The sequence below is a fragment of the Capra hircus genome, chromosome 4 (genome assembly GCF_001704415.2).
Source record: "Capra hircus breed San Clemente chromosome 4, ASM170441v1, whole genome shotgun sequence".
Taxonomy (NCBI): Eukaryota; Metazoa; Chordata; class Mammalia; order Artiodactyla; family Bovidae; genus Capra; species Capra hircus.
Window position 1 is genome coordinate 8,067,027 of NC_030811.1, and position 12,892 is coordinate 8,079,918.

Here is a 12,892-nt window from a genome sequence, read left to right on the forward strand (position 1 = left end):
ATGGAAAACATTCTTCCTCTCAGCTCTGGAGGCCAAAGTCCACAGCCAAGGTGTGGGCAGGGCCCTGTTCCCTCCAAAGGTTCTGGGGTGGGTCTGTTCCAGGCCTCCCTCCAAGCTTCTGGAGTTGCTGGCAAGCCTCGTTCTCCCTCGACTTGTGGCGGCATCTGTCCAGCCACCACCTCCTCTTCTCACATGGCCTTCTTTCTCTCTGTCTGTGTGTCTGTCTGTGTGTGTGTCTCTTTTCCTCAGGACCTAGTCCTAGTGGTTTAGGGCCACCCAACATCCTCACCTGAACTCAATTGCATCTGCAGAGACCCAGTTTCCAGATAAGGTCACGGTCACAGGCCCTAGGGGCAAGGGCTTCAGCCTATCTCTAAGGGACACATTTCTGCCCATCGCAGGGACCTTCACAGAGATACTGTGCCAACCGTGGAGGAGGCGAAACTGACACACAGCTGGGAGGGGCTGGGCTGGCTCCACCGAGGCGGGAAGGGGCAAGCGCTGCGTAGTTCAGATCAAACTCGACTGGTCCCCAGAGCTCTAGCCTCCTGGTGACAGGCTGGGAAACGAGCTTTGGGGATGTGCAGTGGAGCGTTCAAACAGGCTAAACAATGATAACAAAGATGTCACTTCGAGTTCCTTGACTCTACAAGTGATTTTTTAAATTTATATCTTCTTACTTTTCTAGCAGTAAAACAGCTTGACATGACTGTAAACGAAGAAAAAGCACAGTTGACTTTTAGGAGACTGCAGGAGGAGCTGAGATATGAGCGCTCTTCCATCAAACGTGACTGTTTTGCTCAGTGTTTCTGTAAACTCTGTGTGTGCGTGCGGTGTGTGTGTGCGTGTGCATTCGCATGCATGCACCTGTTCTACAGTTTATTTGTGGGGAGATATAAGATAGAGGAGTCCAATGGGGAGATGCCGCCTTGAGGGGTAAGTGGGTTTGAAGGCTAGGGGTGCAGGTCAGACAGATGGGCTGAGATGGGAAGGTGCTTCTGGACGGCATTCTGAGGGACAGAGGATGGGCAGACTGAAGTGGGATGAACTGGTCTCCCACAGTGAATGTTTTTTCTGCCCCCTGAGAGTCAAGAACCCTCCTGGGAGCTGTGGTGGGTTGTGGCCTGTGGTCCCAGCATGGCAAACACTCTCCGGGAGGGAAGTGGTTCCCAAAGGCTGGTGGAGACCTTCACCCTGCCTCATAGTAGGGGAGACAGGTTGCTTTGCCTGAAGGGTATTTCCTTAACCAGAGACACGTCTACATTCCACTATGCAAGACATCCTGTCCTTTCCTTGGGGTAGTAATTTGGGGAAATTCGGTGGCAGAGTGATGTACTATGGCCTCAGGCAGAGGAGAAGCAGGGCTCTCAGAGGAAGTGAGCCTGGGTTCCTCGCGACAAGGCATTGCTGTCAGAGGGGGCTTGACTGAAGGCTTTTAGGAAGCACTTTCCCGACTGCTTGACAGAGAATAGACCTGTGGGCTAGGATGAGTGCAGCCTCCTAGCAGGGACGCTCTTGGTCAAGGCCAGGAATTGGATTGACGTCATAGACTGACGACCTGCTCCAGTGTTCTCGCCTGGAGAATCCCAGGGACGGTGGAGCCTGATGGGCTGCCGTCTATGGGGTTGCACAGAGCTGGACACGACTGAAGCGACTTAGCAGCAGCAGCAGCAGCAGCAGCAGCAGCATAGACTGACGTAACGAACGTCATTACGTAATGTCCTTGGGGCATCGCAGTGGGTTCCGCTTCAGGCTCTCCAGATGCCTGACCTAGCGGCCCTACAGCCCAGCCACGCAGTTCTGCGTAGCTCAGAGCCCCTTTACCCTCGCTGGTCTTTCTCCACTCGCGGTTTCCCTGGACGGTTTTCAGGGCCCCCCAGAGACTGCCCTGTGGCTCAGCTTCCTCCCAGAAGGGCTGTATTTTGGTAGACAAGGCCAACTATCTCAGTAGCCGGCTCTGGGATCCTCTCCTCTCGGATGCAGGCCCACGCATCCTGACGCGCTTGTGCTCCCCACGCCGACTGGTCCTCCTGCACATTTGCCTAAGCCCAGGCCACCCCCAAGCCCAGGCTTGCCGACCACCTGGACTACTGATTTCTCCTCCCATCAGGTCTGGCCTCCAGCTATAGGCGAAGGTCCGTCTAGTCAAAGTTATGGTTTTTCTAGCAGTCATGTCTGGATGTGAGAATTGGACCATAAAGAAGGCTGAGTGCCAAAGAACTGATGCTTTTGAATTGTAGAGCTGGGGAAGACTCTTGAAAGTCTTCTTGGACAGCAAGGAGATCGAACCAGTCAATCCTAAAGGAAATCAGTCCTGAATATTCATTGGAAGGATTGATGCTGAAGCTGAAGCTCAAGTACTTTGGCCACCTGATAGGAAGAACCAACTCACTGGAAAAGACCCTGGTGCTGGGAAAGACTGAAGGCAGGAGGAGAAGAGGGTGGCAGAGGATGAGATGGTTGGATGGCATCACTGACTCAATGGGCAGGAATTTGAGCAAACTCCAGGAGACAGTGGAGGGCAGGGAGCCTGGTGCACTGCTGTCCATGTGGTTGCAAAGAGTCAGATAAGACTGAGCTACTGCTCAACAACAAAATGTTCTGAGTGCTTATTGTGACCTAGGCTCCTAGTTAATTCTCCAAAGTCCCCTTGGCTTATCCCCATTCCACAGGTAAGGAAACAGAGGTTTATCATGCTTGAGCGCTTAGGGATGTGAGGGCCTTGTCTCCCCAGACCAGCTGGGGGCAGCTCCAGGGAAGGCCATCTTGTTTACTATCTGGATTCCCGGACCCACCTCACTGGGTGCTTGTTGAGTTGTGGAAGAGGAGCACACCCATCTGTTCTCTCCTGGGAGCTTTGGTGTCTAGAATCCACCTTATCAGTCAGAGCTTCGACTAAGTCAGGGTAATAGCCAAAGCACAGATCCTGGAGAGAGAATGAATATTCAGTGATCCATTTTTCCCTTGGCTGCCAGAATGCTTAAAGCTAAATTTACTGCTCAAGTGCCACTCTAGGAGATGTCTGGTGTAGCTCACATACTTTACGTTTTACTAGCCGTATGGTAACGTATGGCCTTTGTTTGTCGTTCCTCCAGACGCTCTATACCTGCGGTAGCAGATACAAAGACAGGCACACAGACACAGGGGAGAAAAGAGCCTCACTTGGCAGAGGGGACCGGAAGGGAAAGTAAGAACGCTGGTGTTGGAGAAGCCTGGGAATAGACCAGTGGTCCTTAAACTTCTTTGGACCACCAAGAAGGTGGGTAAGATATTTGAAAACTCTCCCTAGAAAAATGTGCATAAAAACAGCAGACTGGAGACTCCCCTGGTGGTCCAGTGGCTAAGACTCTGAGCTCCCAATGCAGGGGGCCCAGGTTCGATCCCTGGTCAGGGAAGTAGATCCCACGTGCTGCGGCTAAGAGTTCATATGCCACAACTAAGACATGGCACTGTCAAATAAGTAAATAATAAAACCAACAAAACCAAGAATTTGCATGCAATTTCAGAAGGCACATGGATCCTCCCACCCCCACACAAGCCCACTCATCACCTTCAGAATCTCTGAAGCTCTGAAATTTTAACCTCTCATCCTTCACATATAAGAACAAGTCAAGTCAAGCTGCTCAGTCGTGTCCGACTCTTTGCGACCCCGTGAACTGTAGCCCACCAGCCTCCTGTGTCCATGGGATTCTCCAGGCAAGAATACTGGAGTGGGTTGCTATTTCCTTCTCCAGGGGATCTTCCTGACCCAGGGATCGAACCCAGGTCTCCCGCATTGCAGGCAGAGGCTTTAACCTCTGAGCCACCAGGAGAGGGGCCCCTGGGGCTGAGGGTGGGAGGGAAGGAAACATGGAATCCACAGTTTTGCCAGGGCAGGCCCTACTGGCAGGTGTCCGGTTCTCCTTGTGACCCTGGGCCTGGGAGCACCCACCACAGGAGGGGGGAAACTGTGGGGCCAAAGTAAACAGCTCCCCAGCTCTGCAACACTCTTCTTGTTCAGTAGGCTTGAGAGAGTGGGATATGCAAGCCTACAGCTAAGTGGGCTGAGACTGGGACCAGATTGGGAGTCTCCATTAGCCAAAGGACCCTGAGACCTCGCCTCTGGGCCCGGATTGAAGGCTCCTCCTACCTGGCTGGGCGTGGAGGCTGGAAGTACAGCCTGGGAGGTCCTGCCTGGGTTGGAACCAGGAAGCCCAGGGCCTGCCTGCCCGTGAGTTACCCCTTCCTTGTGAACAGTCTGATGAGGGCTTTTCATTTCGCAGCTGCAGCAGCTGCCGGCTCCACCCGCTCCATCTCATCTGTCTCTGTTGTGCTTTGTTTCAGGAAGAAGAGAAAGCAGTGATTACTCGCCCCCATTTCTATTCTCAGTCAAGGTCACAGGCTTCTCCTCTCCTCCTGGGGTCAGTGCTAGTCATCTCTTATCAGGGTTTCGAGAACAGTCTTCTGAGCTTTCCACAGCTCTGTGAAAGCGGTTGTTTGGGGACCCATCGCTGTGGGGTCAGGGAGACGCTCAGGAACTCTTGTTGTCTGTCTGAGTTCAGGTAGGCGCTTGAGAGAACCTGGGGGAAATCAAGGGCTTTTCCACTGTCACCATGGGGACCTGCCTTTTGCAAATGTATCTGGTTTATCAAATGAGCTGCACCGGGCGGGTAGCAAGCAAGAGGCAACTTTATATTTTCTTCCATCATCATGTTCAACCCCCTTCTGTCAGGCCCACCTTCTTTACTGTACCAGATTTCCACTGCTGCCTGATTATCACCGACACCGAGTGACTGAAAACAACCACCTCTCATGTGCGCACAGTCCTGCGGATTAGCAACATGAGACAGGCCCCGAAGGACAGCTTTTCGGCTGGTGCTACCTGGGGTCCTTCATGCTGTTGTTGTCGTCTTGTGGCTTTGAGGCTCGAAGGGGCCTGGATGGCTCCAGATGGCCGGTCCACGCGTCTGGTGGTTGGTGCTAGCTCAGCTAGGCCCCCTCCTGCCCCAGCTTTCCTGCTGCTTCATTCACGTGACACTGCCTCCATGTTTTAAAGGTCCGGCTGTCACCACTGGGGCTTCTGGCTGCAATGCAGGAGATGCAAGAGATGAGGGTTCGATCCCCGGGTGGGGAAGATCCCCTGGAGGAGGGCTTGGCAACCCACTCCAGTACTCTTGTCTGGAGAATCCCATGGAGAGAGGAGCCTGGCGGGCTACAGTCCATGGGGTCACAAAGAGTCAGACATGACTAAAGCGACTGAGCGTGCACATACACTGCCACCATCAATCAGACGACTGACTGGCTTTCTCAGTTCCAGATTCCTAGAGGAGAACATGGGACAGGCTAAGTTCAAGTCAAGTTTATTCAGGTTTGATCAGCCATGACCGGGTGGATGCTGTCTCGTGGTTGTTATACGAGTGTCATGTTCTGCTCTGTTTATGGCAGAAATGGAAATTCCTAAGGAGACACGTGGCCATGGGCTCCCAGGCTGGCCAGACAAGCCCAAGAGGCGTGTGCTGCAGTGGGCACTGCGATCAGAACCAGCCCCAAGCTGACCACTCATGATAACAGCTCCCACAAGCCCATCAGGCTGATTAATTCCGAAATCATTGGTGGTTACTTAGAGAGCTGCTTCAGCAAAGTGGTGGGAGCAAAAAGCAGATTACGAGTGGCTGAAGGTAAGTTGGAGCGAGGAAGTGGAGGCAACATTTACAGACTGTTTGAATTCATAGAGTCAGAAAGTTCACTGGTAGATGCTGGGGGCGGGTGGGGGCGGTGAGGAGCGGGGATGGGTACTTAGTGTTTAACGGGATGGAATTTCAGTTTCAGAAGGTGAAGAATTCAGGAGGTGGGTGATGGTGAGAGATGTACAACAATGTGAGTGTACTTAGTGCCACCGAACTGTGCAGTCAAAAATGGTTGAAAGAGTATGTTTTAGACGTTTGTTGCTGTTCAGTTGCTCAGTTGTGTCCGACTCTGAGACCCCGTGAATAGCAGCACACCAGGCTTCCCTGTCCTTAACCATCTCCCAGAGTTTGCTCAGACTCATGTCCATTGAGTCGGTGATGCCATCCAACCATCTCATCCTCGGTCACCCCCTTCTCCTTTTGCCCTCAATCTCTCCCAGCCTCAGGATCTTTGCCAGTGAGTCAGCTCTTCGCATCATGAGGCCAAAGGATTGAAGTGTCCGCCTCAGCATCAGTCCTTCCAATGAATATTCAGGGTAGATTTCCTTTGCAGGATATTTCCTTTTCAGGGCTTGATTGCCTTGCAGTCCAAGGGACTCTCAAGAGTTCTTCTCCACCACAGTTTGAAAGCAACAATTTGTCAGCGCTCAGCCTTCTTTATGGTCCAACATCTGTACACAACTACTGGAAAAACCATAGCTTTGACTGTGCAGACCTTTGTTGACAGTGATATCTCTGTTTTTTAATACACTGTCTAGATTGTCATAGCTTTTGTTCCAGGGAGAAAGTGTCTTTTAATTTCATGGCTGTAGTGACTATCCAGAGTGATTTACCACAGTAAAAAACATTACCAAAAAAAAAAGATGTTCAGACTGCTCGAAATAGACATCTTTCACTCATCCAGCACATCCGTCCTTCTGGGGAGAGCTTCGCCGTTATTCCTCCTGCTTCACCGACATGGCCGGGTGGAGCTGCCATGTACTCACATGGTCCTGCTCCCTGTACCAGTTGGGTGAGGCCCCCTCAACTCCAGCTGGGCCCGTTGGAGCCCTTCCGCAGGGCACAGGACTTTGCACCATGAGTGGGGAAGCAGAGGCCGTACTTGTCAAACTCGGAAGCTTCTATAGGACGTTTTTTTCTTATCATGTGGACAAGACCAGTCTTCAGTGAAGGACCATGGAGCTGACCACAGAGAGGAACGGGACTGAGAGATGGAGAGAAACTTGGCATTCAATGAACCATAGATTCCGGACATTTCTGAGGCCACATTGCATTCAGGGCTTTCTGTGGCACCTATGAGATGCGCCTCGTGGGTTTCCCTCCCAAACCAAGGCCATTCCATGTGGGTGAGTTCGGCCCGGTCAGCCTGCTGCTGCCAGTGTCTCCAGAGTCCCCTTCAGCTTGTGAGCTGAGACTCAGCTCTCCCCAGAAAGTCCCTGCCAACTGGAGGGTGATGGTCGCTCGGGCCTGGCCTTTTCTGACCATGTGGACTCAGGCATTGCCGTCTGAGGTCCCACCTGCACGATTCTGTTCCCCCACTTTCCTTTCCGAGGTGGCAGAGCCACATTGTGCCTGAGACTGTTTGCTCCCTTTTAAAAAGATCTTCCAAAGGAATTGGGCTTCCCTGATAACTCAGTTGGTAAAGAACCCACCTGCAATGCAGGAGACCCTGGTTGGATTCCTGGGTCAGGAAGATCCCCTGGAGAAGGGATAGGCTACCCACTCCAGTCTTCTTGGGCTTCCTTTGTGGCTCAGCTGGTAAAGAATCTGCCTGCAATGCGGGAGACCTGGGTTTGATCCTTGGGTTGGGAAGATCCCCTGGAGAAGTGAAAGGCTACCCACTCCAGTATTCTGGCCTGGAGAATTCCATGGACTGTATAGTCTATGGGGTCCCAAAGAGTCGGACATGACTGAGCAACTTCCACTTTCAAAGGAACTACTTTCCAATATATCTCTTACCCCCGCCTCCGCCTGCTTTCAGAAGGGCTTATCTGACACCCCTTCCTATGAATTCAATGAACCAATATATTTCCCTTTTTATCTTGGCTAGTTGAGTTGGGCTTCTGACCTTGCAATCAAAAGAACCCTGACATTCTCTTCTTGGCTTACACAAGCAGTATTAAAAACATGAAGTGGGTTCCTCAGCCTCTTGCCCAGGACTCCTGCCCTTCCTGGAATCTTCTCCTCCCACCACCAGAGGACCCAGCTGGCCTGGTTTCCCATTCAAAGAATAGCCCTCCCAACCCCTGGCTTGTTCCTACTGCCTGGAGTCCAGAGCTCTGCTCCATCAGCAGAGAGTCCATTCCTGTGATGTTCATTGGAAGATAGGAACACAGATTCGTGGAAAAACCCACTCCCCTCTCCTCCTAGCCACTGATTCTCAGAAGATGGAGGCTCGCCACTTCCTCTTCCTCCAGGTGAAACAGCAGTGGATGGGCTCAAGAGCCCTACTCAATGGGAGCCCAGTTATGTGCAGGCCTCTAAGCAGGTGGCAGAGTCCAACACTTGCAAGCTTCCAGCTGGGATCAAGGTTATTAACACCCCACTGTGCCCAACATCCAGGCAGTAACCATCCCTGGTGATGCCACTATTGGAAACGTCACTGCATGCCTGGCTGCTAAAGGAAAAGAGGGCTTCCCTGGTGGCTCAGCAGATAAAGAATGCCCTTGCAATGCAGGAGCCACAGGAGACGTGGGTTCAGTCCCTGGGTCAGGAAGATCCCCTGGAGAAGGAAATGGCAACCCACTCCAGTATTCTTGCCTAGAGCATTCCATGGACAGCAGACCCTGGCAGAAAAAGAAGGTGGCAGCAATGGGCCCTGTAAGTTCTGTCAACTTAAAAACAAAGAAACAAACAAACAAAAAACCCAGCCACAACCTAAGAGTGGAAAGTTATGTTTTATATGGTGGAAATGTTTAGGATTTCAAGCTCAGGAGACAGCATCTCCGGTGACCCTGAGAAAATTGCTCTGAGGAGGCAAGTGGAGGAGCCAGGTTATATAAAAGTTTTACCGCAAAGGGTAGGTAGGCTGAACATCAAGAGATTATTGTTCATTAAAGGAAATAAGATATCCCAAGTTAAGGAGTGTAGCACTTTTCTATGTATGGGAAGCTGCAAGAGTCTGGGCTCACCGAAATCATTCCTTTCATATTATCTTAGTAATCTGAGGCCAGTACATCCTGAGTTCCTCAGTGCTCACCGTTAGGAGTGGCTTCAGCCTGGTGACTGCTGGATCTCAGGTATTGTTCTCATTCCCGGGTGTCTTCAGGACTCACAGATTCATCTTTGGATGGCTGGAATCGCTGATGACTGTGACATCCTTGTTCACTAATACAGCAGACGGTAAAGAATCTGCCTGCAGTGCAGGAGACCTTGTTTCAATCCCTGATTTGGGAAGATCCTCTGGAGAAGGGAATGGCAACCCATTCCAGTATTCTTGCCTGGAGAATTCCATGGACAGAGGAGCCTGGTGGGCTACAGTTCATGGGGTCACAGAGAGTTGGATGCAACTGAGCAACTACATTTTCACTTTTCACTCCATTGCTCAGTTGCTTTTCATCAGCCTGCCTTCCAGAACCATTGTTGTTGTTCAGTTGCTTAGTCGTGTCCAACTCTTTGCAACCCCATGGACTGCAGCACACCAGGCTTCCCTGTCCTTCACCCTCACCTGGAGTTTGCTCAAACTCATGTCCATTTAGTCCATGATGCCATCCAACCATCTCATCCTCTGTCACCCTCTTCTCCTCTTTCCCTCAATCTTTCCCAGCATCAGGGTCTTTTCCAATGGGTTGGCTTTTCCCATCAGGTGGCCAAAGTACTGGAGCTTCAGCATCAGTCCTTCCAATGAATATTCAGGGTTGATTTCCTTTGGTTTGATCTCTTGCTGTCCAAGGGACTGTCAAGAGTCTTCTCTGGCACCACAATTCAGAAGCATCAATTCCAGAACCATCCTCCAAATCAAACCAGCATGATACCACAAGGACAGAAGTGATAACTGAGGCCCTCAGGCCTGGGCCTACAGCCAGGGATACATCCTTTCCTAGACCACCTAGAGCCATTTCTAGGCAAACATGGGAGAGCCCGCGAGTGAAGCAGCCCTCCCTCTTGACTGGAAAGACTGGCCTCCAGCAGCCTCAAGCAAGAAATGGAAGAGAAGGAAAACCTTCCCTGGAGTGGGGCCTGTGAAGGAAGAGGAGACCCCTGGCAGGCCTGTGCGACAGGAGGGAGAGCTCTCCACTCTTACAGGATGTGATTCAATGTGCCCCCAGCATGACTGGGAAGAGAGGACCCAGGGAGAGCTTATCTGACACCAACTCAGCCCTTCCCCTCACCCTAGCTGAGCAGGTGACTTAACTAAGCCTCTACTTCCTCTCGGCAAAATGAGGACAAAGTGACGCTTCACGGGAGGAAATGGAATAGTGCATCATTGATGGAGCACAGGGCCTGGTGCATTCTGGGTCTGAAACTATCTAATGTTAATTAAAAAGCACGTTAATTCTCATTTTACAAAACTCATTTGGGGCAGGACTATTCTCAAATCTTTCCAACCTAAGTCCTCATGATTGTGAGCTGCTGATAGTAAGTGCTTCCCTTGTGGCTCAGCTGGTAAAGAATCCGCCTGCAATGCAGGAGACCTGGGTTCGATCCCTGGGTTGGGAAGATCCCCTGGAGAAGGAAGTGCCTACCCACTCTAGTACTATGGCCTGGAGAACTCCATGGACTGTATAGTCCATGGGGTTGCAAAGAGTCAGACACAGCTGAGTGGTTTTCACTTTTCACCTTCAGTGAGTGGTTAGCCAGTGATGGTTTTGTTCATTTTGTTTTCTCCCTGGAGACAGGAGGTTTTATTGATGCTGATGGGGTAGGGAGGGCCCCAGGAGCCTGGAGCAGGTGGCGGGGCTGAGTCAGTCAGCAGATGCATAAAGCCTGGGCATGTGGGGGTGGGTTAGGGCACATCCATCTGTTTAGGAGTCTTCTTTTCAGGCGTCTTCGTGGTGGCGTGTGAGATCTTTGGTTGTGGCATTTGGGATCTAGTTCCCTGACCTGGGATTGAACCTGGGCCCCTGCACTGGGATTGCAGAGTCTTAGCCACTGGACCCCCAGGGAAGTCCCCAGCTTTTCAGGATTCTTTGGCTTCTTCTTTGGAGAGGGGAGGGAGCACCTTGACGGGGAGCAATTTGCAGAGTGGTGAGCAGGAAGGTGGGGATGACTGAGAGCTCCTGACCTGAGAGAAGTCCCTGCAGCAGGCAGGAGCATCTGTGGATGGCTGGTTTAGCTGCTCAGTAGGGAAAAGGGAGGGGGTACTGGGTTGGCACAGGCCAGTTCTCTGTGAGTGACAAGTGCGTGCTGCGCCTGAAGGTCAGGCCAGGATCAGAGGCACATTCGTTGAATGTGTCTTGATAGAGGGCTTCACAAACAGAGGTCACAGCCAGGGTGGAGAGGCCCTAAGTGAAGAGCCGTGGTGATGGGAGAGTAAAGAAAACAGGGTGGATTTTAGGAGAGAAGTTCCTGGTTAGAAACATTTGTAGGTTTGGGGGCGTGTAGTTCATGCGAGGGTCACCAGCAGTAGGTCACACAGCCCAAGGTCCAAGTTCACATACCAGCCAAGTACTCTGACACTGTGGTGTCCCTCTTGGTGGAGGCATCTCTCCATCTCTCTCTCTCCCCACACCCTCCCTTGTAGCATCAGACAAAAGTCTGATCCCCACAGCAGACCAGCTTTCATCAGTACGTGCTGGACAAGTGCCAGCCACGGGTAAACAGTAGGCCACCTAACATGCATGTGGGATGGGGTGGGGCTGGAGGTGGCAGCTGAGGCTCCCTCCTGCCCTTGTGCCCGCGGCGGGCACACAGGCTGCCACTTGCCCGGCTAGCCCCACACGGCCAAGGAGGCTGGCAGGGCCAGGGGGTTGAGCAGCACGAGGGCCAGTAGCCACCCACCCCCAGCTCCACAGTGGTCCACGCCACTAGGCAGCCCCCTCACTGGGCTGCACCCTCTCTCTCTCTCTCCCTTTCCTGGGGACAGGGACTTGAACAAAGGCTCAGGACCCCTCCCCGGCCCCTCTGCTTGGATCCTCATCCTTTCCCCAGGCTCAGGGAGGAGACTGTACCTCCGATGTGCCGCCCGCCCCTCCGCCATGAACCAGGGGCGCTCTGCTGGTTGGAAATCGTAGTTCTCAGCAGAAGCCTCTCCTCTCCCCAACTTCTTCCCTGCACCTGGAGACCCTGAACAGCCTGATATAAAACAATGGAGGGCACTTAGCACCCCCTGGACTGGATGAGAGTCTTGAACACGAGATCAGTCATGAAGAAATAATGAGTCAAATTCAGATAATGGGATGTTGTACAAGACAATGTGCTGACCCGTGAAGAATTGTCAATGTCCTTAAAAAACAGAAATAGAGTTACCATGTGATCCAGCACTCCCATGCCTGGGCATGTATCTGGAGATATCTCCAAATATACAGGCATATATCTGGAGAAAACTCTAATTCAAAAAGATACATGTACTCCAGTATTTATAGTAGGACTGCTTATAATAGCCATGACACGGAAGCAACCTAAATGTCCATTGACAGATGCGTAGATAAAGAAGATGTGATATACATGACGGAATACTACTCAGCCATAGAAAAGAATGAAACAAAGGCATTTGCAGCAACATGGATGGGCCGAGAGATGATCTTACCTAAGTAAGTCAGACAGACAAAGACAAATATCACTTATTTGTGAAATCTTTAAAAAATAGTAGAAATAAGCTTAGTTAGTTACAAAACAGACTCACATAAAAAACAAACATGGTTACCAAAGGGGAAGTTGGGGGAGGGATACATTAGGAGTTTAGGATTAGCAGATACTGCTGCTGAGGCTGCTGCTAAGTCGCTTCAGTCGTGTCCAACTCTGTGCAACCCCATAGACGGCAGCCCAACAGGCTCCTCCGTCCCTGGGCTTCTCAAGGCAAGAACACTGGAGTGGGTTGCCATTGCCTTCTCCAATGCATGAAAGTGAAAAGTGAAAGTGAAGTCGTTCAGTCGTGTCTGACTCTTTGCGACTCCATGGACTGCAGCCTACCAGGCTCCTCCATCCATGGGATTTTCCAGGCAAGAGTACTGGAGTGGGGTGCCATTGCCTTCTCTGCAGATACTACCATCTGTAAAATAGATGAGCAACAAGGACCTCCTGTATAGGACAGGAAACTATATTCAGTATCTTATAATAACCTATAA